The 26,713-nt window shown below is 35.4% G+C and overlaps 1 protein-coding gene and 1 long non-coding RNA gene across 2 annotated transcripts in view; both read left to right on the top strand.

Annotated features, from left to right (window-relative positions):
- The window catches only part of LOC143229446 (cGMP-dependent protein kinase, isozyme 2 forms cD4/T1/T3A/T3B-like), a 78,336-nt gene that overhangs the window by 358 nt on the left and 51,265 nt on the right, over positions 1-26,713 (top strand). The window lies entirely within an intron of this gene.
- Positions 152-25,490, top strand: LOC143229447 (uncharacterized). The gene is made up of 2 exons (XR_013015875.1): positions 152-422; positions 25,336-25,490. It is a non-coding gene; the product is annotated as an uncharacterized LOC143229447 (long non-coding RNA).

Below are 26,713 nucleotides of genomic sequence, written 5' to 3'. Positions count from 1 at the left end.
ATATATACCACGTTTTGCTAAACACACAAAGTTGATGGCATATACTGTAGATTGATTTTAGTCTTAGACGTAGGAATTATCTGTTAATTTCGTTTCCTTCGTAATAAAAAGGCTAAGCTGAGTTTTTGCAAGAAGTAATGGGTACCATTGAAGTTGAAACTAATGAAACTGTGAAGAAATATGAAGAGACAATTAGACAGCTTCGAATATCCCTGGCGGAGAAAGAAGAAGTAATTCAAACACTAAGGAGTCAGTTAGACAAATTTCAGTCTGTTTTTTACACCAGCTTATAATCATTACATGCGTAGTGGCAGCAGACGAAGAAAGCAGAGAGCTCAGGGTATTTCAGCGGAACCACATTCCCTACAGTCAATTCAAGAGTTGATAGCTACCAGGTTCCCGGAACATCCGAAGTCAGAAAAGTAAGTCTGATATAACTTTGTTTTATTTGTCACTTTACATTTTACAGAAATATACACATAGCCATAAATGCGTATATTTATTCTGAACCGCTGACAGGATTGCCAAAGAGTTATATACATCTAGTGATTTAACTTTGTAACATCTAAGAATAACAAATTATTTTGATTTCGAGTAGAGCCAGGAGACAAATTAGATAATTTTAATGTGTAAATTAATTAAGCACAGCTGCTATCAGTGGAAGAAATGCGACCAAGCTTGCCATAAAGTGGTTCAGATGTAGATCTGAGAACCTATAACGCTAAAAAAAGAAAAGAGAGTGGGGAATTATATTACCTGTGGTGCGTTTCGCATATATAATATAGTTTTATGCTTAACAATCAAACTAGGCTTAACGTGACAGTTGTATGGAGTGGTATCTGTATTTTATTATTCCTTTCGACATGCATTTTGGATTTGGTTCAAGTTAAAATAAAAGTTTACAAAAGTTTGTTTGTTTTGGAATTTCGCACAAAGCTAATTTAGCAGTGTAAGACTAGAGGGAAGGCAGCTAGTCATCATCACCCACCGCCAACTCTTGGGCTACTCTTTTACCAACGAAAAGTGGGATTGACCGTAACATTATAACGCCCCCACTGCCGGGATGGCGAGCATGTTTTGGCGCGACTCGGGCGCGAACCCGCGACCCTTAGATTACGAAGTGCACGCCTTAACGCGCTAGGCTATGCCAGGCCAATTTTACAAAACAGCAAGTTAATATTAATAGCTAGCACGAGTCATTAGGTTTATTGTTGAAAACACTACATGAAATGTTTGACTATTAAATCATGTTATTAAGTGAATATTCAGACCGAGGCTGTAATGGGATTTATGGAATCGCGTTTGTAACATTGGGATCCCTCGTCAGTGAGAGATCTTAAGCGCTGCCAGTGTCATTCAACACGAAGTATAAAATATGTCAACACGCTGTTCGTGGAATGGATATTTTGAAATGCTTTTGTTTAGACGTTTACTGATCAAAATTCTAAATTTCGCGAAAATAAATATTTATTTATTTTTGATGAAAAAAGTAAAGTAAGAGGTTACATTGTCCTTTGCAAAATATCGTGCACATAATTCTTGATAAAATGTTTAATCAGGTATTAACAGTTAACGTTTATGTCTTGTATACAGTGGCTGCGGGTTCAAATTCCAGTTATCAGGTGTATTAATTTCAGTTACAATTTATTTAAAGTTCAAACTAGTGGTTTGTGTATTGTTTGACATTCTTCGATAAAGACATATCATCACTGCTCTGTAGATGTCAGTGTAGTAGTAAAGTGTATGTTGTAATCTTAAACTAATTTTATTGAATTTTTTATAAATGCGTTTTTTAAGCTTGTAACAGTTTCAATCGAATAATTTTCGGTGAGATTTAATTGGTGCTATCTTTTTTGATAATTATTTCACAGTTTTGCTTAATTAATTTACACATTAAATGTGCCTTTAAAACAAAAAAGGGACACTCTTGGCTCTACTGGAAGTGAAAGTGATTTGTTATTGTTAGACGTTAAAGTTAAATCTCTAGATGTATATCACTCTTTAAAAACCCTGTTGGAGGTCCAGAATAAACGTACGTATTTATAGACGTGTATGTTAACGTTATTCATTATTTCAATCTAATATTTTTTGGTGAGGTTTAATTGGAGTTATTTTTTTTAGTGGAAGTATTTTTGTTCTTTCTGTTGGATGGGGCCTGGCATGGCCAAGCGCGTAAGGCGTGCGACTTGTAATCCGTGAGTCGCGGGTTCGCGCCCGCGTCGCGCCAAACATGCTCGCCTTCCCAGCCGTGGGGGCGTTATAATGTGACGGTCAATCCCACTATTCGTTAGTAAAAGAGTAGCCCAAGAGTTGGCGGTGGGTGGTGATGACTAGCTGCCTTCCCTCTAGTCTTACACTGCAAAATTAGGGACGGCTAGCAGAGATGGCCCTCGAGTAGCTTTGTGCGAAATTCCCAAAACCAAACCAAACCAAACTGTTGGATGTGACAAGAAACTCTATATTGTAATAATATCCTGCCTGAAAAGAAACGTTCAAAACTGACATTATCAGCAGTGATAACATCTGGAACTTTTGTTAACATCTTATAGAAATACACACACACACACACACACAATGAACTAGATTAACAAGGTGTAGAAACTTAATTACCACAACATTAAATTTCTATGCTTTTAATTATGTATTAGAGAAGGAACGTTTTGGAAATGGTAAAGAGGGCGCCACACATCATACCTTATCTTTACACAGATGCGTATTATAAATGTAGAAAGGAACTCAACGACGCCAGTCTCAACAACCAGTTTGTAATATATTGCAATATTATTTTTCCATAAATTGTGAACAACTTAAATATTCCAGTAAAATTTTTCAAAAATTATTAATCAATCAATGCATATTATAGTAAACCGTTACTATGTTAAGAACGTTTTTGAAAGTTCGTAACTTGTGGGTTTTTTGAGCTTTGATATCAGATTGTCTAAATGATAATTTGATATCTGTATTTGAATTAATGGCTCATTAAATGCCCACCGAGGAAGCGCAGATAGCCCTCGTATAGCTTTGCGCGAACTTCAAAACAAACCAAATCAAACCCACTAATGATGTTCGCGATTATGTTTTAAATACACCCACTAAATTAAATATTTGCACTACACTACAAACAAATAAGAGAAATTATAAAAATACAAAGCTACGAAATAAGTAAATCATCATGAAAATGGACATAGGTGAAAATTTCGGCACAGTGAACAAGATATGGTAATTAAAATTAGGTTCGCAGATCTATATTTATTTATTCATATAGACACACATTCTGTGGTCAATAGTGAAGCAGTTTAAACTGGCTTCGTGCTCCATCGTTCTCGTGTTTAGCTTGGTTACTACGAATGTATTTCATGTATGTGCTAAAGGCTACGATTCTGCATAATCCCACGTGACTTGAGTTACAAGGCTATCTACTAACCAAGGCCATACACTGACAAAACCGGTATGTGAGGCCCGAAATTCAGATAAGACAAATTTTGTATATTACATCAAACAGTAATAACTTGCAAAATAATAAAAATAACAATCGGTGAAAAGCTTCATTGAGTGAATAAAATTGCGATGAATTCGGTTGTAAAAAGAATTTAGTTTCAGAAGGAAAAGTAAGACATTGTAATTGTTTCAATTTCATTCCTGAGATTGGAACAGATAATTTGTTACAACAAATAAGTACAACAAAACTCGTTTTTATTTTAGTAGGCACAAAATGTTAAACATAGGTAAAATTTGCACGGTATGATTTTCTTCAGTTTGAAGTCACTCGACTCGCAAACCGAGAGTCGCGGGTTCGAATCTCTGTCACACCAATCATGCTCGCCCTTTCAGCCGTGGGGGCGTTATAATGTGACGGTCAATCCCACTATTCGTTGGTAAAAGAGTAGCTCAAGAATTGGCGGTAGGTGGTGATGAGTAGCTGCCCTCCCTCTTGTCTTACGCTGCTAAATTAGGACGGCTAGCATAGATAGCCCTTGTGTAGCTTTGCGCTAAGTTCAAAACAAACCAAACCAGTTTGAAGTCTAGCAGTGTTACGTCTTATTTTAGTGTCGTTAATATTTCTTTCACTGATATGTCTATATATATAACTGATGCAAAAAAGGAGAAATATTGAGGTAGATAAACGACATTTAGAGATTAATTTATGATTTTTTTCGCTGTTGTTTTAAAAGCACAAATAAAACTTTTACTTAAAAGCCAAATATGTACTTTAAATTATTGCCCATAGATGGTTTGAAATAGCGTATATTTGTTTAATCAAACTACAAAAAATATTAAGAGAAAATGTTTATACGTCTTTACGTGAATTCCTGTATTTCGAAAATACGTACGTTCAGGGCTTTATTTCTTAACCATTTGACGTGTTTTTTTACTTTCCTTGTGGGGCCCAGTATGGCCAGGTGGTTAGGGCGCACGACACGCATTCTGCTGGTCGCGAGTTCGACCAAATACGCCCACCCTTTCATCCGTGGGGATGTTATAATGGGACGAACAATATCATTATTCACTGGTAAGAGTTGCCTAAGAATTGGCGGTGGTCGAAAACAAATTGTACAAAATAAATGACAAGATGGGTGTTTTCATACTGTCTGTTACAAGTACACGAAGACAAACGTACAAAGTAAATGACAAGATGGGAACTTTTCATACTCTGTTACAAGCATGCGAAGGTAAAACGTACAAAATAAATGACAAGTTGTGTTAATAATTTAGGTTTGTGTTATGTGATCTTTTACGAAAATAGATTTATGCAATTTTTTCTTATTAATATCGAATAAATTTATAAGCATAAAATTATGGTAGGGGCGATATGACTACAAGAATTCTGTGTTCGGTAAAGAAGCATAGAAAACCTACTGAGTTGCACTGGCTCATCTATGACTTACCTTGATAACACAATAATAGAAGGTACGTTTGCTAGATACGTCTTTATTGTACCTTTAAGATAAGCATTGCAGTTACCACTTGGTAATTGCTTTGTTTTCTAGAATTTGAGGCTTCCAAAAAGCAGCCATTAACATATGAGAAATTTTGATCTGTGCAGTCGAGCACGTTCATACATGTGTATGCAATATCTTACATCAGTCTGTGTTTGTTTGTAGTGCTGACAGATTGATATGACATTCTGTTCTATTAATAGTTAAAGCTGATTGAAATATATTTATAGAAATATTGATGACATGAAGATCAAAGTTCATTTAGAAGAGCTAAAATTGTTCATGACTGTATAACTTAATGTTTAAATGTAAACACGTGACACTGAGGATGAATAAATAGGTATTTTTATACTGTCTGTTACAGACGTACGTACAAACGATCAGTTTCATAGCGCGGGTCTGGTGTTTGTCTCTTGTTAAGAATGAAAATAATATATGATAGAAATCGGAAGTATAAACTTCACTGTTGTTTAATGTTAAGAAGTACCAATATGAACGTATTTTGTTTGTATCACAATAACTTGACATTGTTATATTTTCCAATACTGGTTTGATATTCTTAAAGTTGCGTGTTTGAAGTATAAAAGTGTTCATACTGTATTGACTTTGTATTTTTTTTTGTATTATAGACTCAATTAGTTTTCATCTTGCAAAATTATATACAAATAAAAATCTTTTCAGTACCTTAATCTTTAATTGGCATTTTGTTTGCTTGTTTTTCACACAGGAGTCGAAGTTGCTCAATAAATATGCCCCAGTGGCTCTACGGTAAGTCTGCGGAATTACAACGCTAAAAACCGGGTTTTGATACCCATGGTGGGCAGAGCACAGATAGCCCATTGTGTAACTTTGTGCTTAATTCAAAACAACAACAACATCAATAAATATATATATGTGAGTATGTTTGCAGAAAAGACATGAAACATTACTAAGTAAACATATATAAGTTCAGAGTTTACCACTTTCCATACGAATGATGATGGATTTATATTCTGAAAGTCAAAACTGTTGCAATACTGTTTTGAAGTTTAGTAAATTTCTTAGAATATACAGTTAGTTGCGTAAGTGTATATAGTGTAAATCTGTAATAATTAGTAGTATCAGTATTAATTAATATTAGATTCATCAACAATTTAATTTGTGTACATTTTCAAATGGCTCAGTTTTAGTACTGAGTGGCTGGACTAGCAAGAGAAAACTAAAAGGGAATTATAACTCGTGTAAAGCCAGAGGTGATTCAGCAATACGAGGGATAGAGTTCATAGGGTGTGTTGTGTGTTAGGAGTGAATTAAGTTTAAGAATTGTGGACTTGACTTTGCTTGTAAATAGTTTTGTAACTTTGCTTAGTTAAAGTTGATTTATGTATTTTCAGATTGATTGAAATACTGTTTGTTTGGTGTAAAACACAAAGCTACACGACAGACTCTATGTGCTATGTCCACCATGAGTATCTAAATCCTGGTTTAGTGTTATAAGTCTTAGACTTGCCGTTGACCCACTAGGGGTGGAGGCTAAATAGTGCTTATTTTATTTAAGACTTTTGTAATTAATTATTATTTAAAGGTGATAATTAAGCAATATTATATTGTTCTTCAAAGTATACACATAAACAAATCAGCTGATTATTTTGATTTTTTTTTTCGTGTAAGTGGAAGTACAATCAGTTCAAGTCATTTGTACAAACCTTGTTTTATTTATCATTCATGCAATTGGTGGAAATGCCTTGAAATGATTTTCTTGATTTGCCGAAATTGGTTGTACATGATGTTGTGGTTCAGGAAGGTATCGTATTGGTTATCTTCTCCTTTAATTAATACGCGATTATTATTTGTTTAACTTCAATTTTCTTCGAGTTTTGTCTCAACGTAGAGAGTCGATCAAGTAAACAGTTTGTCCTCATTCTAGTTCGTGGAGCTGAGCTCGTTCCGATTGGTCATTACATGTGTTTACTTGCAGGAAATATAGTTGTAATTTTATTCGAATTATACGAAATAGACAGTTGTCTTTTCTGTGAGCAAATCGGGTAATAACCCGCGTAAGCAACGCCCTTGCTATGAAACGAAAGTTGTCTTAGGTCATGCAAGTGATGCGACTTATAAGCAGCGTAGCTTTTGTTTTTGTTTTTATATTAAGACTGGGCTCTCCCCCCGTTTAAAATAGATTATTACTAACAGACTTTAGAGTATAGATTACTGTTATCATGTAAATAAATTTTAAATTTTATATATTACCTGTTACAAGTTAGAGTATTTATTTGTTTTACTATTTTAAATATCAGTTTAGTTTTCCTTTTCATTCAGTGTGGTCTCAAATTTAACTGATAGAGAGAGGGGCTTGGCATGGCCTAGCGCGTAAGGCGTGCGACTCGTAATCCGAGGGTCGCGGGTTCGTGCCCGCGTCCCGCCAAACATGCTCGCCCTCCCAGCCGTGGGGGCGTTATAATGTGACACTCAATCCCACTATTCGTTGGTAAAAGAGTAGCCCAAGAGTTGGTGGTGGGTGGTGATGACTAGCTGCCTTCCCTCTAGTCTTACACTGCTAAATTAGGGACGGCTAGCGCAGATAGCCCTCGAGTAGCTTTGCGCAAAATAAAAAAAACCCAACAAAAAAACCCAAACAACAAGATATATATAGAGAGAGAACAAGAGAGAAACAACAAGAGGGCGTAACTTCAGTTCTAACACACAACACACATATACTAAGCATTTTTTGCCTGTGTTTCCGTTCTCCTTGTGATTTGTCCCTTGCTGGTACAGCGGTAAGTCTACGGATTTATAACGTTAAAATCAGGAGTTTGATTCCACTCGGTGGACTCAGCAGATAGCCCGATGTGGCTTTGCTATAAAAAACACACACACACCTTGTGATTTTAACAGTAAAGATTGTGGTTTGTGTAGCGGGGTGCAGTGGAGTGCTATTCATTTTGTAAGAAATTGTTTCGGCAACGTTCCTATTGTGGAATATTCAAGGACGTACGTGAATTTAAAGATAAGTTAGCAAAATCTTACCAATTCTTATAGTTGAAGCAGATATACTTTTCTGTAAGAGTACACTGCGACACGTCACCGCCCCCCGCTAGTACAGCGGTATGTCTTCGGATTTACAACGTAAAATCAGGGGTTAGTGGCTTTGCTATAAGAAAACACGCGACACGTCGTTTTTTCGTGTTGCTCTTCTATGTTAACATACACGAGACGTAATCGAAATAAGAGACTGTGACCGCCCTTGGCTCCCTCCCCCCCCTGAAGCTTGATAGGAGCTGTGAAACTAAACTTCATTTGATAACTTTACAGAAGTTCTGTCCTGTAGTTTTACACATCGTCTCTCTCTTTCTGTCCGACAGAGTCGACGTCGAGGAAAATAAATCTCAAAACTTCCTGTTCTAATATTTCTCCGAGTTTATTTTCTTCTATGAATAATCCACCACGTATACTTGATGCTGTGTTCATTGGCAACAAATAACCCATATTCAGTGTAATACACTGTTATTCAAAACGGATCCATAAACAATCAAAGAAACTTGTTTGGGTGAATTCCCCTGTACGTTGACAGCATAGCGACAATTCTTTAGTTTTAAACCATGGTTTTGCATTCTGTGAATGTTTTCGATTTATGCAAACTACGTCATCACAGCCTTCTAAATTTAATGATTTAAAACTGAGCTTCATTGCTTTTGAGATATCTAAATACATGATACCTATAATTTAAAGGCAACAAGGGACCTCATAATCCATCTTGGCTATCCCATACTATAAAACACTCAAAGCCGAACCTTATTTTAAACTCCCTTTTAAATTAACTGCTTCTTTGGGGCCATGGATGTGTAATAAGAGTGACGGTCAAATCCCACTAATTTGTTCGTCAGTAGTGCCATAAGGCCCTTCGGTGGTACAGCGGTAATTCTTCGGATTTACAATGTTGAAATTAACGGTTCGATTTCACTCAGTGGACACATCAGATAGCCAGGTGTGGCTCAGTTATAAGAAAACACACACAGTAGCCTAAGAGTTAAGTAAACGCTTGACATTTTTTTATTACATTATTTTGTAGTTACAAACATTAAAAATTACAGAATAAAAACAGTGATACAACAAACCATCTTCATGCTGACGATTATTCGATTTTTTATTGTAATAATTTTTCACTGTATTACTTTTGAAGCTGTTTTATCAATATTAACTTTGTTATCGAATTCAAAAGTAGGTCTTTTTCGCAAGAAATTAGCATAAGCGATTCTAAGTGTGACTAAATCATACATTTCCACAATCTGTTTCAAAATGAGTCTGGGACATTTCGTTACGGATAGCTTGCGACATGGATTGTTTGTTACGAAAAACATTTCGTTACGGCATCTAAGTTACTGTCACATCGTTACGAAAAGTTTCATCACGAGTCTTTTGTGGATGACAAATTTTATTACCATATTCATCACAACCTAATTAAAGTACCAGACGACACCATCTTACCTCTCTCTCGCAAAGAGAGACCAGATGTTTTAAAATTTGACAAATATTATTAAAATTTAAATGTTCGAAGTGCTTGTCACCAATGGCCGTCTTTAAAATTTTAAGAAGCAAAACGTTTCCTTTTCAACAAATATTCGTTTAGACATCAAGTATGTACCTGAGTATGCTTGTAATATTTTACTAAAATTATGCAAAAATGATGGATATATTGTGTTTGCAAATGTTTGTTACCAAAGATATTTTTAATTCAAACCGAAATATGTTAAATTACAACAATGTTTTTGCAGATCAAAATCGTTTTTACCGTAAGTTATTTTATGTTACATTGTCCATAACACCCCATTTATCCCCTGTAACACATGGTAATACTGGCTTTCACATTTTTTCACTCCCATTGCGTTAGGCCGGGCATGGTCAGGTGGGTTAAGACAATCGACTCGTAATCTGAGGGTCCCGAGTTCGAATCCCCGCCATATTAAACATGCTCGCTTTTCAGCCGTGGAGGCGTTATAATGTGACGGTCAAACACACTATTCGTTGGTAACAGAGTAGCCCAAGAGTTGGCGGTGGGTGGTGATGACTACGTGCCTTCCCTATGGTCCTACACTGCTAAATTAGGGACGGCTAGCACAGATAGCCCTTGAGTATTTTTGCGCGAAATTCAAAACAAACGAAACTCATAGCGTTATATTTTTTAATGGTCTCCAAATGGTTGTACAATTTACGATCTATTATCGTTTTTTCTCTTTTTGTTACCAATCAGTTATACATTTAAAAACTACCTGTCACAAAATCAGTATTCGTCACAAAAACTGTCATGTTACAAAAGTGGTGTAACACGTACGCACCCGTTACAAGTTGCCCTAGTAACAATGTGGCGGTAACGAAAATGTCCACTAATTAACTATTCCTACCAAAATGTCCGGATTTCGTTTAAAAGATATTCAAGTTAATAAAACAAATGTTCACAGGTAACTTGTATTGTCGAGAATGTTAACACGAATTTATATACAAGAAATAAACTCGAAGAGGCTAAACTGTGTAAATAAAATTTAATGACAACAGCTAAGTACCTTTCTGTTGGACAGATGTAATAAAAAATTTTAAAAAAAGATAGGAAATTGTTCTTCTATTTTTAAAACAATAAACATTAAAAGTGCAAAAAAATATGTAAAGATATCAATACTGAAAATAGACATACTGTTTTCAAAAACTTATCGATATGAAAGTTATTGGGGACAAACCTCCCATATTTTCCTGCAACACTCTGTCAAGTTTGGTGCTGATTGATTAAGAAATGTGGAAACATTTAAAGCAGTGGTTCCCAACCAGGAATGCGAGATAGCGTTCCAGGGGGTGCGAGATAACATTTGTTTTGGCCACCTTCACCTTTATTCTTAAATAAATAATTACTGTTAGGGGTGCGAGAACATATTAAAATTTTTTAGGGGTGCGGGGCATAAAAAAGGTTGGGAACCACTGGTTTAAAAAATAGATAGATACACACATTGTTTAGTTATATAGATTGTAAAAGTAAAAACACAGTTTGTGCATGTTTTCCAATGTAAACTTAGTTTTCCGTCTGCGTTATCTTTTATGGTTTCTATATTTTCGGTTTCCACAATACCAATTTTGGTTTCAGAAATGAAAGTAAATTCGTCAATTAATGTTCTTTTTTTTGGCGAAATTTAATAATTTGACCTCTAGTTTGATCTCTGTTTACACTCATTAAATTTCCCTATGAGCGTAATTACATTCTGCAAAATATCCTCAGTCAAAATTTGAAGAAAATTTTCAAACGTGAGTAATTTGCCATACTGAGAAAACCGTTGTCTTAAGTTGTTAATCACTTAGTCTATTGCCATGTTATGTACGAACACACCATACTTGTCTTTCGAATTCTTCACTTGTTCATTGGTACAGTGATACGAAAGCGCTGATCTTTTTCTGTAAACTCTATCTGTGTTAATGTTTGTATCGACATACCGTGATGGAGCTGTAACATTATTGAGTGAGGCCCGAAGGGAATTTGTTTTCACCACTTTGAGTAATAAAAAATACCGTATGTAGCCGCGCGCACGCGCGCGAACACTTAAAAAAACACTAAACAAAAACAAACTGTTTCCTGCTTATTAAACATCACCGAACTCTTATTACTATTACTGTCTTTGTCTACATAATTTTAATTAATCCATCCAGTGATCCACCAGGAAATTCCCTGTATCACGTTTAGCCAGTCTGACACTAACAGTAACTAGTTGATATTATATACACTTCACCATTATAAGAAGCCTAACTGTATTTCTTTGTTTTCTTGACCCAAGCTCCGCTGATGAGCCTTGAATAGGCGAAATTGCAGTCCACAGCGGAGGATACGGCCAATAAAGAATGCATTAGGTCTCTACTTCACAATCCCGTCACACCAGACATGCTCGCCCTTTCAGCCGTGGGGGCATTATAATGTCACAATCAATCCCACTATTCGTTGGTAAGAGAGTAGCTCAAGATTTGGTGGTGGGTGGTAATTACTAGTTGTCTTTCCTCTCGTCTTACAACATTACTAAATTAGGGACGGTCAGCGTGACGCAGATAACCAGCTTAGTTACTTTGCGCCATAAAACGACTGTCAACTGTGGGGAATCAAACTCTGGATTTTAGCGTTGAAAGGCTGTAAGCTTACCGTTGATCAGTTGAGGAGGCCATTCCAGGTGACTCAGTAATTAGTTTGAGGTCTTACAACTCTTCAAATTGTGTTTTGATACCCGCGGTAGACACGGTACTATTACCCCACTGTCAAGCTTTGTGATTTATAATAAACAAACCGATAGAGGGGGTAAGTATAGAATTCAGCAGGTTATTAAAACAACCATTAGGGATGATAAGTAAAACGTGTCCTATGAAATAAACATTCCAACCCCATATGTAGTCAAAAAATTAGTCAAGCTATAATAACTAATGGGTCTGAGATAGCGGGATTCACAAAGCATTTCCAACGCAAATTCTCTATAGGAGGGTTCTCAATCTGTGCTAATAAGACCATAGGTGGTTTGTGGAAAGGTTGTACGATTTGTTACTATTATAATTTATTTCGGACGAGTTTTCGATTTATCGTATTACGTAAGTTGCGTATTACTGTTTCAGATAACCATAAATTATAATTTTAATTTAGAAGTTAATTATTACTAATAGTTATTATAAATAATGATTTATCTATAACAGTTTTACAAACTTACAATATCGAGTCTTGTATTCGGCTAAGAACTGAATATATTATCGGTAATCCAGGTCCACAATAAGCAAATTAATTCAGAGGTGATGAAAAATTTCGCTTGTGTTAGCTAGCTATGTTCCTATTTTGCCTCAAACCCTCACAAGCTGACTTTTCCCGGCGAAGATATTTAATGTCTTCGTAAAAATAGTAACGTCTGAAGCAACTCCCTGTAAGTTGAACGGTTTGTAATGTTCAAAATCAGTAAACGTTCCTTGTCCAATTCTGTTGTTTTCCGACTAATAGACCCTAATTATTTATAGCTTCTTAGGCCTATAGTACACTGAATGTAGCTGTCCAATAATAATAATATTCATTCTTCTGGCGTAACGTTTTACATATCAATCGTGAAACGAGTATTATTTATTTCTCTAAAGAATCTACAAATTTTGAGAACGGAAGAGACTTGCGCTATACACAGACAATAATATACGTCACATACAAAAAAATAACTACACTGAAACAAACGTAGGCACTAAAATAAATGTACGACAGCAAATATATTACAGATCAGAGCAGGGAGTTTCAGCATATTGTATAAATCACTTTGTGGTACACAGAGAAAAAAATATCAAATGGTCAGCGAAAACAAAGTATGATAGTCTATAGTTTTTTCCGACCTTCCCCCATAAAGGTCTGCAGTTAACTAAGTGTGAAACATTGTGAGCATGAACACTCGCATGTCCTTTTTTCACCTACTTAATTAAAATTCTAACGTGTGGAGTATATGAATTAACGTTAAATCTGGTAGATAGTGTCTTACTGCTTTGTAGGCCCTACCTTACCAATTATTTTAAACTCCAGGTACTGTTTATTATTCTTGACATTATAGTTACAACGAGTTTTTAGTTTTGACCTTGCTACTGCATATCGTATGGCTAAATTTTTGTAGTTTCAAAAATAGCCTCGTCATAGATTGGACATGAATGCTAATTCCATGCGTTCCTACGTTTATGAGAAGATTATTAAATTTCTTTAGACCAATAAATTTCATCTGTGGATACGAATAACAAAAGTCTGGAATATTAAACTATTCTTGTTTTCCCCTTCTTTATTAATTCTTTCAATCGGTTTCGTGACTTCAAAGGTGACTCACTTTTTAAGAACTATTCTAACTGGAAATCTAAAACAAAAATTCAAATACCATTTTTTCAACTAAACATAAATAATATAAACCTAAATACATTTATATTCCTAATGTACAAACATATAATCCATCTGTAGCTCAAGCAGATTACAACTTCTCAAAAATAAATAAAATTAGTTACAATTTATGCCAAGTATTTTCCCATCCCTCCACCCTTAACAGCCAACACTCAACAAGGTGCGAGACCATTTTATATATATAATTTCTGTGTGTGCAACAATTAGTATGCATTAAAATTCTGATTAAAAGAAATAAATGTATAAATTTCTTATTAATAGTATACTCTTCAAAAAAAGAAACGCAAAAGGCAAAATTTGAGACAAATTGTTAACAAGTTTATTCCGGGTAGTTCTGTATGACATATGTGAAACTTTGCACATTCACTGTTGAACATCCAAAGTCTGCAAAGGCGAAGTCCACGCTCACTAGTTGAAGTTTAACGTCACTCAACGTCAATAACGAGTATGCCCCGTGAGCATCAATAACTGCTTGGCATCTCCTGCCCATGGAAGCGATGAGATGACGAATCACATCCTGTGGAATGGCTGTCCACTCAGACTGCAAAGCTGCTGCAAGCTGAGGTAGAGTCTGCGGTTGAGGTTGTCGCCGTCGCAGACGTCGGTCCAACTCGTCCCAAATATGTTCGATGGGGTTTAAATCTGGTGATCTGGAGGGCCAGGGGAGAACGTTGATGTTGTGGTGTCTCAAGAAGACAGTGTGTGAGGACGGGCGTTGTCATGTTGAAAAACGTCGTTGACGTTCACCGTGATGGGTTGCACATGGTGCCTAAGAATCTCGTAGACGGTTGCGTACGGTCTGATCGGAAATCCTACGCAGCCCTGGTATGGTTGAGGCAGTAGACGTTGCAGTGGTGGTCCTATCCCAAAGGTGACGTAACCGAATGTTGCGATCTTGTGCGGGCGTGGTTACACGAGGTCTGCCAGATCGTAGACGGCCACGAGTTGATCCATGTTGTTGGTGATGATTCTATAGCCATGTGATGGTGCTTGGGCGGACATTCACAGCTCTGGCAACATCTGATCGAGATTCGCCTGCTTCCAATCGACCAATGGCGTTGTTGCGTTGTGCTTCTGTTAGTCTTGGCGTAACTGTATTGCATGTCGGTGGCATAACACTGAGCTATGGAAACTGAGAACCAGTCACTTTTATAGAGATTTTGCACATGTTGCACGTGCAGAACATGCAGATCTCTCAAACAAATTTATTGGACACGAATGCGTTTTGGCGAAAAATCCGATGTTTTCCTCCGTTTGCAAAGTGCACAACTTTTATTGTCATTTTGGTCTGACGATCAGTGTCTTAACACGTGTAACATCACATACTCTGAGCTTGTAACGTTAATACATATATTTCTCTTTAAAATAAAAAAAAATCCCTTTTGCGTTTCTTTTTTTGAAGAGTATATTTCGTAAAAGCCGTTGAGTCGGATTATCAGTCTAAACTGGTAATATTTAAGTACTGGCTACACCAATGTGGAGATTTTAATATGTACTTTGACTTTTTGAGATATAAATTATTAAAATAACTTAAAACAGTGTCGATAAACTGTACAAGGTGGAAGAATAAAGTGAGGTTATGACAACATAGATAACACTATGTAACACAAATTTAGTTCCTGGATAATATATGTTAGTTCTTAATTGCTTATGTTGTAAAAGTACAGAAAATGGTTATTATTCCCTTCAAACTTTGCTTTTGTGACCTGGATACTGAAATTTAGAAATTAACCTACTTTCTATGTAAAAATGGGCAAATTTTCACATTTTCATTGAGATAAGGTCTGAATAAAACAACATGTGAATCAAGATTTACATGTATTTATGCTACAGTTATACAAAAATTAACAAACATGTTGAGAAGTGAGTACGTTACGAGATTTGCGATTGTAATGTAAACCACTTTCACGTATCAGCCCCCTAATATATTCTACCATCATGTTTTCGTTATACGCTCCTTGGTGATGGCGTTCAAAGTCCAGTATATCTTGGTGGAAGCACTCGGCTTGCTCCTCTGAGTATGCTCCCATGTTCTCCTTGAATATATCAAGATGGGCGTCAAAGATATGGATTTTTAGGGACATCCTGCAGCCCATTTTGCCGTAGTTCTTCACCAGAGCCTCAACCAGTTCCACATAATTTTCGGCCTTGTGATTGTTCAAGAAGCCCCGAACTACTGCGACAAAGCTGTCCCAAACTTTTTCCTTCCTACTGAGCTTCTTGGGGAATTCTGTGCTGTCCAGGATCTTCTTTATTTGTGGTCCAAGGAAGACACCAGCTTTGACCTTTGCCTCAGACAGCTTAGAGAAGAAGTCTCGAAGGTACTTGAAGGCTGCAGACTCCTTATCAAGAGCTGTGACAAATTGTTTCATAAGACCCAATTTTATGTGTAATAGTGGGTACAATACTTTCTGGAGGTCCACCAATGGCTCACACTTGACATTGTGCCTCCCCACAGAGAACTCGGTCCACTGTGGCCAGTGCTTCCTGTTGTCGTGCGCTGCGGTGTTTCTGCTGTTCCAAAGGCAAAGATAACAGAGAAATTTGGTAAAGCCTTCTTGGAAACTCATCAGGAAAGACACCATTATGAAGTTTCCGATAACCTCCCAGCCATACTCACCATACTTCAAGGCTTCTAGCAAGATCTTGACGCTGTTGTATTTCTCTATGAAATGCACCGAATGAACCAGGGGAAGAGACGGATACTTATTCCCGTTATGGAGCAGTACAGCTTTGAGGCTTTTGGATGAACTATCAATAAAAAGGCGCCACTCGTTCAGGTTATAGGCAAATCCAATTGCCTCAGCACTGAATCTACTTGAAATGTTCTGGAAAATGGGTAAATTTGAAAATTTCATTACCCAGGTCACAACAGCAATGTTTGAAGATAAAGATAGGTCTTTTTTTCATTTACTTTAGGCATAGGCATTTGGGAAATAACACTCTCTGCCTAAGAACAAGAAAAAGCAAAAATTTTGTTACATAATGTAATCGATGTAAACATAGGAATCGTTGGACTCTGTATTTAAGATATCATACTTGCATATAGTCATGTGTACGTATGGTGAAGGTTATAGGAATTACAAAAACGTGATGACCAATGGCGTGTTTCTGCAGATGCCAGACAAAAAGGGAAGTAAGAAAAATCGTGTAAATCTTTAGAAAAATCCTGGAAATAAATGTATTCCACACATATGGGAACTAGATCTTAAGATATTGAACAAATATTTCAAAATATAAGTCATACGTATGTGAAAAATATTTAGAATATATAAAGGATAAATAAGTAACATTAATTATAAAAATAGTAAAAAGTAATGATAATATTTTTTTTAAAATTCTAGAAAAACTATTTAAAATTATTTATTTTTGTATTGTTTTGGAATACTTAGTGCAAATATACACTGCACAAAATAATTAGAGGATAATAATATTACGTTTTTTGTATGCTAATTATTTCACCAAGGCATCAGATGTTATAGGTAATATCAGTCTGCCCATCAGTTAATTGTTATACAAATTGGACATTTTATGATTACTCACGTCAGCTCAAATGCAAATAATTGTTCATTCGACCTACACTTGTAAATCAACATTTGGCAGACCTGGTTTTTACGTCGTTACGTCAAAGACGTTTTATTCTTAATAATGAATAAGGTCAATTCGAACAGTAATGTTGCTTGCTTAACATTCAAGTATTATGATTATTCGCATACATGTGAAATAAAAATAAGAAAATGTTTGTAAAAAACAAAAAACAACAACAAAACAATAACAAAATTTTTATTTCCTTAATACACAAATCCAGTTCTTTTACCCGATCAGAGAAGATCCCATGTTCAATCACTGCCCAAGGAGAAGCAAAAATAGGATTACCACATAAGTAAAGGAGTCTGAGACATTTGGTTACGGACGGCTGGTGACATGGGCATTTTGTTACAGAAAACAGTTTAGTAAGGCATCTAAGGTACCGCCGTTACATTGCGAAAGATTTCGTTACAACTAGCCCAACATGGCCAGGTGTTTAAAGTATTCGACTCGTAATCCGAGAATCACGGGTTCGAATCCAGGTCGCATCAAACATGCTCACTTTTCAGCCGTGGAGGCGTTATAATGTGACGGTCAATCGCACTATTCGTTGGTAAAAGAGTAGCCCAAGATTTGGCAGTGGGTGGTGATGACTAGCTGCCTTCCCTCTAGTCTTACACTGCTAAATTAGGGACGGCTAGCGCAGATTGCCCTCGTGTAGCTGTGCGCGAAATTCAAAACAAACCAAACCGAAATCGTTACAACTGTTTATGTGATTGTTGAATTACTATCTAATTCTAATACCGGAGGATGTCACTTCTATTATTCCACCTCCCGCTGGCAAAAATTATACACACATTGTTTGCAAGCGTTAAAACCATTAAAAGTATTTTGAATTTAAAACAACGTGTGTTAAGTTACAACAAATGTTTTTGTAGACGTAAATCGTTTTCACTGCACTTTGTTTTATCTAACACTGTTCATGACTCCCCTACTCCACTGCAATACACACTTAGACACCCTGTCGTTCCCATAGCAGTATGCAATTTTTGTACAGACTCAGAATGATTGTACAATTTACGATCTATTGTCTTTTATATTACTGTTGCCACTCAATTCTACGTTTCAAAATAACTACCTGTCACACAATCAGTATTTTTAACAAAAACTGCTATGTCACAAAAATTGATGTAACAAGTATTATTCGTCACAAGGTACCCTTGGAAACAGTAACTAAATATATAAGTAAAAATAGTATTTGGATCCCCAAATAAAACCCTCTACAGCGACTTCCGGAACGTAAATGAAAACTTATATTTTCAACAGGCAATTTATATAACTATATATTAACCTTCACAATCTTATATCAAGTTTAAACTATCACCAGACTTGAAATTGGAATTATAGGGAAATGCTTTGTGTTTACATATTTGATTTCCATAATCATTTCTAAAACTTGTCTGTTTGTATTTTCCTTTTAATCTAAGTTAGATCGGTAATTTGTTGCTGCAATAGTTATTTTTGTGTTATCACATTATAATAAATCCGTAACAAGTAATATTACTCCTGTAATTCAAATAAAATAAGACCCTTTTTTTTATATGTGGCCAATTTTCCTGTGGATGTCTAAGAGTAGGACCACTAATAAATCTCTGTTTTAGCCAAGGAAGGAGGAAAACTTCTGTGGTCTATTAGAAGCACTCAGAGTTTAAATAAATACTGAGGATATAGAGGGATTAGTAAAAGTAGCAAAATAAAGTAGAACAAAGTAATTATATCACTATTTCTCTAACGTGGAATAAAGTAGTTGTAGAGTAAATAAATTATGCATATACGTACAAAATACTGATTGAATTGATTAGTTTACGATGTACATTCAGTCCTTGTTCGCCCTAACGTAGGACGGGTGCCCTAGCTTTTGTGATATTTATGTAATGTTTTATCAAATGTTATTAATGGGTGAAATAGTTTCAGTTAACATATTTACACGTTAGCGTATTCGATATTAATCAATCTTATAAGTCATTTAAACATAACTTATAAGAAAACAAATGCGGATTATTAAGTAATTACAGAGACATTAGCTGTGTTAAGCCACTTATAAAATTTATTGCAATTTTTTAAAAATATGTTGACCATTAGTAAGTACTAACAGAAACACCGCCCTATGGGCGGCTGTTTGTCAAATCGTAATATATATATATATCTCATTGAAAATAAAAATAAAGTGAACATTTTTTAAAAAAAGAAAAAATTACTTGGTAATTACCGCACTGCAAACGTGTTCACATTGCTCTCTTTAGTCATTCACAACTCATTGCATCAAAACGATTCAATGTATGGGTCTCAACATTTTCACACATTTTACTTGTATCACTGGTGTAGTGTTTTGTATAGTAAAAATGATACTGTTTATCGAGAAAATAGTAATTTTTAAAAATTCTAGTTTCTCAGTACTACATTTAAAAATATACCAATAAAGATATAATCAAATTTTCGCGTGCAGTCCAAGTGAAAGTCGTGCTCTTATTGTGAAGAGAGTACTTTTATTCAAAATTATGATTTATTATAAATAAATGGCTGTTGTATTGTCCGAATACAGAACTTTACAGTACAAATATACAAATAACTAGAAGCACGATAGTTATAAGATAGGATAACACTGCCGTGTCAGGATTTTAAACATGAGTGAGCTAAGTATTCAACAATAGGTATTTGCAACTTGTTGATGATAAACTTGAGCAACCAATGGACAGTACGCAATCCACTTGTTTTGAAATAATATATATTCAAAACAAGTCAAACATATGTACAAATGTATATTGTTCATTGAGGCCTGGAATTTTCTATAAACTACACGACACGACGATTTAACAATACTCGGTTAAGATTCGAATAACATGACGTCAAAAATATTAGTAAAGCCAAAACAACAACGTAATTGCAAACACAACAAACGACTCATACAAAGTTACAAAACAAAGGTTTGTCACAACTGTCGCTTTTAAAACAACCAATCTTTCACGCTGCTGCCATGAAAACTCAACGATCATTATATATTAAGTCACGAAATAAACAAAATAATAACATTTACACTGAAAAGTATTGTGTATTCAACAATAAGCCCTCTTCAAAAATATTTATTTTTTATCTATACTACATACAAATACTTTTAGTTTATTTATTAAGTCTTCTCATATAGTTGAAGTTTCTTTATTGGTCTATCTTTTTATAGGGTCTCTTGTATGGATTCACATCGGCATGATCCCTTGTTTTTGTCTTGATCATGTATTGCCTAAGGTGTGTCTTTCGTAATCTATCTGTATTCTGACACAGTAGAGTTTGTTCCTCTTTCTTCTTCTTTCCAGTCATTTTTTCACTTATGTTAAATTCCTTGTACATCTTATATCCACCCAGTGATCTTAGGCATCGTAGGTCTTTATCTTCATTTCCATCTGTACATCAGGAGCTGCACCCATAAGGTCTTCTTCACTCTCGAATAGACTCTTCAACAATTTGGTGTGGTAGACTTTGGTTATTCTATCCATGCTTGCCTTATAGTTCATTATGTTGACTATTTCCTCTACTGCAAAATATCTCTTCTGCTGCCGGGTGAATCTGTTGTAGGCTATGGGTTGCAGAACTAAGACCTTTCGTCAGACCTCGAAATAGTTTTCACTGTTGCGTTACTGCACCCAGTAACTCGTAGGGCCTCTACTTTCTTCTCAACATAGCTTTCCCATATTTACTTGTTGTGACGTGTTTACACCTCTCGATATTTGTAACAGGCTGTGATCACTGTTAGCGCTGTTGATCCATTGGTTTACTTCAGCTAGTTATGTATTCGTTCACTGGTCAGTCATGGAAACGACATTTCTTTCTTATGGTAAATCTGACGTATTTTATTGATTCTGTTTCTTCTGGCAGTAGCGTCCAAGTTGATAGCCACTCTTTAATTGGTTCTTACCAGTGCTATTTTTAAGTAACCTCAACTGTTTTATGTTGGGATTTCTTCTGTTACTTGTCGGTGATGGACTTGCACTATTTGCGATATGCTCCATCTTGTAATAATGTTTGTTAATCTTCTGTTATCTATGGTAGACTCCTGCTTCCAGTTAGCCACTACTGGTTTTCACTTTAATAGGATATTCTTGAACTTGCCAGTTATACCTGCTCTATGGCTTCCATATAGTGCTCTTCCTGCTTACTTACCTCTTTCCTATCTTCTTGTGCTTTCTCCTTTAGGAACAATGACATGTCAGTTGAGTACGTGATTATCAACTGTTGATGTATTAGTAGATCTGCTAGTCCCTTAAAACTGTTTTCACACCTGTACATGTCAGTACATTTGGTGAAGTATTACCCTAGATGTGCCACAAACTGTTATACAGTTTCATCGGTGTTACGTTTGAGTTCTCTGAAATTTTGAAGAAAAACTCCTTCTGTAAGTTCATATCGTTTCAGGAAGGTTCCTTTTAATTTGTCATGTACCATAGCATCTTCTGACATCATGTCTTCATATTCTTGTCAGCATTTTCCTGTGAAAAGTGAGGTGAAACAGATTGCTCAGTTACCTTTGTCCCTGTTCTGAGATGAGGCAAATCTTTCATATCTCTCCCAGATAGCATCCATGCTATCTTTATGTTCAACAAATTTGGTCAGTTTGGATTGGCTGGCCCTAATCTCGTTTTCATTGTTAAATTTTTCTTTATTCTTTCTTCATTCGTACTCTTATTCTTTCTCTCTCTATTTCCAGGGTTTCCTTTCTCTCATTTTATTCTCTCCACTTTTTAGTTTTGCTTCCTCTCTTTTTTGTCTCTCATCCTCTCTCTTCTGTTGCCACTCTTCTCGCTGGTTCTTATTGTTTAACAAATATTTTGTTCACTGCTTTTTAACCCAAGACACACCTCTTTCTATCCATTTATTAAAATCGACTGACATGGTAAAATAGCATGATTGTAACTCTACACTGTTTGCACCATCACTACAAAACGTATATAAGTCTACTCTGTCGTTCTCGTCTTCTTTCACCAACTTTTACAACTATATAATCCTAGATGGCTCTCCTAATGTTAGAGTTTTAAATATAAGTGGGCTGCGGATTCTTCTACAGTAGGTGTCAGTGATTTGTTGGAGTTAAATCTGAACAGTCGGACAGCACACAATCCACTCGTTTTAAAATAATATATATTCAAAAGAAGTTAAGATATATACAAAAAGTATTCACTCTACAGTAAATCGGAATATTATTTAAAATTTTAAATAATTTTCTTCTCGTTAAAAATTCACACAAGCTGTTTCAACTACTTTAGAATCCATTTGACAAGACAGTTACTTATTGTACAATCTGCGATATATTTAATTACGTCAAAGTCCACAAGACAAAGTATTCTGCTTACTTCTATTAAACTCTGGCGCAGCATGGTCAGGTGGTTTAAGCATTTGACTCGCAATCTGAGGGTCGTGGGTTAGAATCCCCTATCTTACCAAACGTGCCCTATCAACCGTGGCAAATATTATAGTGTGATGATCAATCCCTTTATTCATTGGTAAAAGAGTAGCTCAAGAATTGGCGGTTGGTGGTGACGACTAGCTGCCTTCCCTCTAGTCTTTCACTGCTAAATGAGGGACAGCTAGTACAGATAGTCCTCATATCGCTTTGCGCGAAATTTCAAACAACTTTTCTATTAAACTAAAATTCGCTTTAAAATATCGCCTATTAAAACTAATTACTTACGTGTGGGATAACTTCATGTTTTCTAACATTTCTTTCCTGCTTGAACTTTACTTTCTACTTATATTCTACTAAACTTGACTTGTTCATCTATGTATATATATATATATAAGCCTGTAATTTTCTACAAACTATGCGACGCGAGCAATGAACAATACTCAGTTAAGGTAACCAAATAAATACCGAAGATTGGATTAACATGACATCAACAATATTAGCAAAGCCTAGAAAACAATATGATTACAAACATATTTCGCCCGACACATACAGAGTTACGTAAGAAATATATGCCACAACTACTACTTTTAAAATAACTAATTTTCCACACTGCTATCATGAAAACTGAAGCGATCATTGAATATTAAGTCGCAAAATAAACTAAATATTAACACCCTAACTGGTCTTGTATATCTAACATGTCATAAATCTTTATATAGGTGCTGATTTTTCCCAGTTCTGAGGTATTTCAGAGTTTTTCCAGATGCTGGAATGCACTAATTCTGATGTTTCTGAAACAAACATCTCTGTCTTTGTTTTAGATTAAGAAAAGCACTAAACAAGTGGTAAAATTTATCGTTTTTCTTCTCGATGTGGGACACCTTGTGGTAAACAAAGGAAGGACAGCAACAACAAAATTTCTAGTTCAGATATTAATCTGACTTAAGGACTGTAGACAACTGTAGCACAAGTAATAATACTTTTTATGAATATTTTATATTCTTAATGGTGTATTTCCATGTACAAGTACAAGGTTCGGATTGCAGAAATTCAAAGAGCACAAACGTCGAGAGTAATGTGTTAAGATACTGTAACTATGTGTATAGCTTCCCACAACAACTATAGTTTGAATCCCATTTGAGGTGAAATCTTAATTTCAATTAATTAAATTAATCTCCCTTATTTGAATGTATAACGTGTATCAAATTATATTTTCCATGCTCTTTCTAGTATGAAAGTGGAAATGCACAAACGAACAAATGGAATATAACCAAGTTTTAGTCAAGGTACAAAATCAAGCTACATGTAATTCCTTTCATAAAATGCATCTTACGAAATAAACAATTTATAAAAAATAATTATAATTTTATTTGAAAAAGACATTTAATATTTCGAAACATAAAACAATATTGCTTTTTGTATGATGTGAATAAGGACGAAACTGTTAGTTTTCATAAAATACATATTTACAAAAAGAAAGAAAACAAAACAACCTTTTCTCTCCAGATAACGATTAAAAACTTATTTTAAGCCACGTTTTGCCATTGCGGCTTCGTCAGAACTACCCCCCGGTAAGTACAGCAGTAAGTCTACGAACTTTTAACGCTAAAATCAGGGGTTCAATTCTCCTCGGTGGGCTCAGCAGATAGCCTGGTGTGGCTCTACTATAAGAAAAAACACACAAACTCACACTCGTCAGAACTAGTAGTACTACGTGTACAAAATATTGGCTGAAATAAAAATTACCCTGAGAATAAAGTTCGTTTTTCTATTTTTTTTGCAAAATATATCAAATACAAAATCGAATGATAAAAACTACTATTTAATGAAGCGTAATCTTTACATCTTCTTAACCTCTGTAAAGTGATATTGTATGTAAAACAAGAAGTAGTGATACATGATTAAAATATTTTTCATGTGCTAAAGTAACCTTAGAATAAATCTCTATGAATATATGGTTTGTATGTGTTTTTTTGCAAAATATATCAAATACAGAATCGAATGATTTTGTTTGTTTGTTTGTTTTGGAATTTCGCACAAAGCTACTCGAGGGCTATCTGTGCTACCCGTCCCTAATTTAGTAGTGTAAGACTAGAGGGAATGCAGCTAGTCATCACCACCCACCGCCAACTCTTGGGCTACTCTTGTACCAACGAATAGTGGGATTGACCGTCACATTATAACGCCTTCACGGCTGGGAGGGTGAGCATGTTTGGCGCGACCGGGATTCGAACCCGCGGATTACGAGTCGAACGCCTTAACACGCTAGGCCATGCCAGGCCCAAAACCGAATGATAAAAACTACTATTTAATGAAGCGTAACCTTTACATCTTCTTATCCTCTGTAAAGTGATATTGTATGTAAAACAAGAAGTAGTGATATATGATTAAAATATTTTTCATGTACTAAAGTAACCATTAGAATAAATCTATATGAATACATGGTTTTTGTGTGTGTATATATATATTTCACTCATCAGAATATGATAGAAAATACTGGTATATATATTCTGCAACAGGTTTCTTCGATGTCGTTGCAACTTAAACTTCCCACGTTTTCATTATCACTGGATCTCGCGTTAATACGTACAAAAAAAAGCATAACAACGTATTTTGGTACATTATCGAGACCTCGCGTGGGATGACTGATGTCGGAAATGCAGCTCTGTGTATGTATCAAAAACGTCCAGATGTTTATTTTACCAACACGACAAGCCCATAATAAACTGCTCCAAGATTATTACGTCTGTAGTATGCTTGTAGAATGCAATTATGATTTATTTATACTGAACTGTAGAGGTGTTATGGGATTGTTTCCAGCTTTTTATAGAACAACTGTACGAAAATAAACACAATAAAAAAAACAAAACGACCTCTACCTCGAAGGAAAAAGGCGAGGCTTCCGGGCGTATACCGAAATAGACAACGGTTGTATTATTTCGCAGGGTTATCTTGCTTCCGCTTTTGTACACCACTAAGTGAAAGTTGAGTACAAATACTTTTATGCGGTTGAAAGCATACTTTGAAAATTGTCAATGATCTAATCTCTGCATTGTATTTTAATAGTGGATATTTTTTGCAGGCTTCTATCGCAAACTTTTTAATTTATTTAACTAATAAACAATACCACTTGCACTATTTTTCTCATAGCTGATACAGCTATAAATATTACCCTTCCGCAATTAGTTCAGAATATATTTCTAGGCACGTTATGATTGTGTGCATTTTTTATCTCTTTATTTGTGGATGTTAAAGGTCGTGAAACGAGTTACAACTCTTGCTTGGAAAGAGCACTTGTGACAAAAGCTACCGCTTGGAAGCTTCTATCATTATTAATTTATAAATCCCTTGGAGAGAGGGCAAGCACATCTCAAAACTGAGATGGACTGTTACCAGCTTATATAACTTGGTGTTTGTTTTTCTTCTTATATGCTTATTTTCGAATAGCCAGTGATGTATGTAATGCGGGGGGGGGGGTTGTAGTATACAAAATTTTTAGGCTCTTTGTGTAATTCTAAAAGTACAATATGACAGTTTATTTTCTTATTGGACGTGGTGTTAAGGTCTCTCTATTTTTGCCATTCATACCAGCAGTCAAAAGTCACAGTTTAGTGAATTTAATAATGTGTTTGTGAATAAAGTCTTGTTTTATGTTTTCACTTTTATGTGTTTTATGTAATTTACATCTTTGATTTATTCTTTGCTTTACCATTTTTTGGAATTTGCATTATTGCGGATACTTATGGGCAAACTGTAAAACATGAGGATTCCAGAATTCCAGCATAGGTGATAAAACTTTAATGCACAGCTCATAGGATCTGTTAACGCGGAGTTTATTTCGAGAAAACTTCTCTTTATTTTTACTCTTTGGTATTCTAATGTTTTATAACTTCTGAC

The sequence above is a fragment of the Tachypleus tridentatus genome, chromosome 10 (genome assembly GCF_004210375.1).
Source record: "Tachypleus tridentatus isolate NWPU-2018 chromosome 10, ASM421037v1, whole genome shotgun sequence".
NCBI lineage: Eukaryota > Metazoa > Arthropoda > Merostomata > Xiphosura > Limulidae > Tachypleus > Tachypleus tridentatus.
Note: the sequence above shows the minus strand (reverse complement) of the source record. Positions and strands in the feature narration are given on the sequence as shown.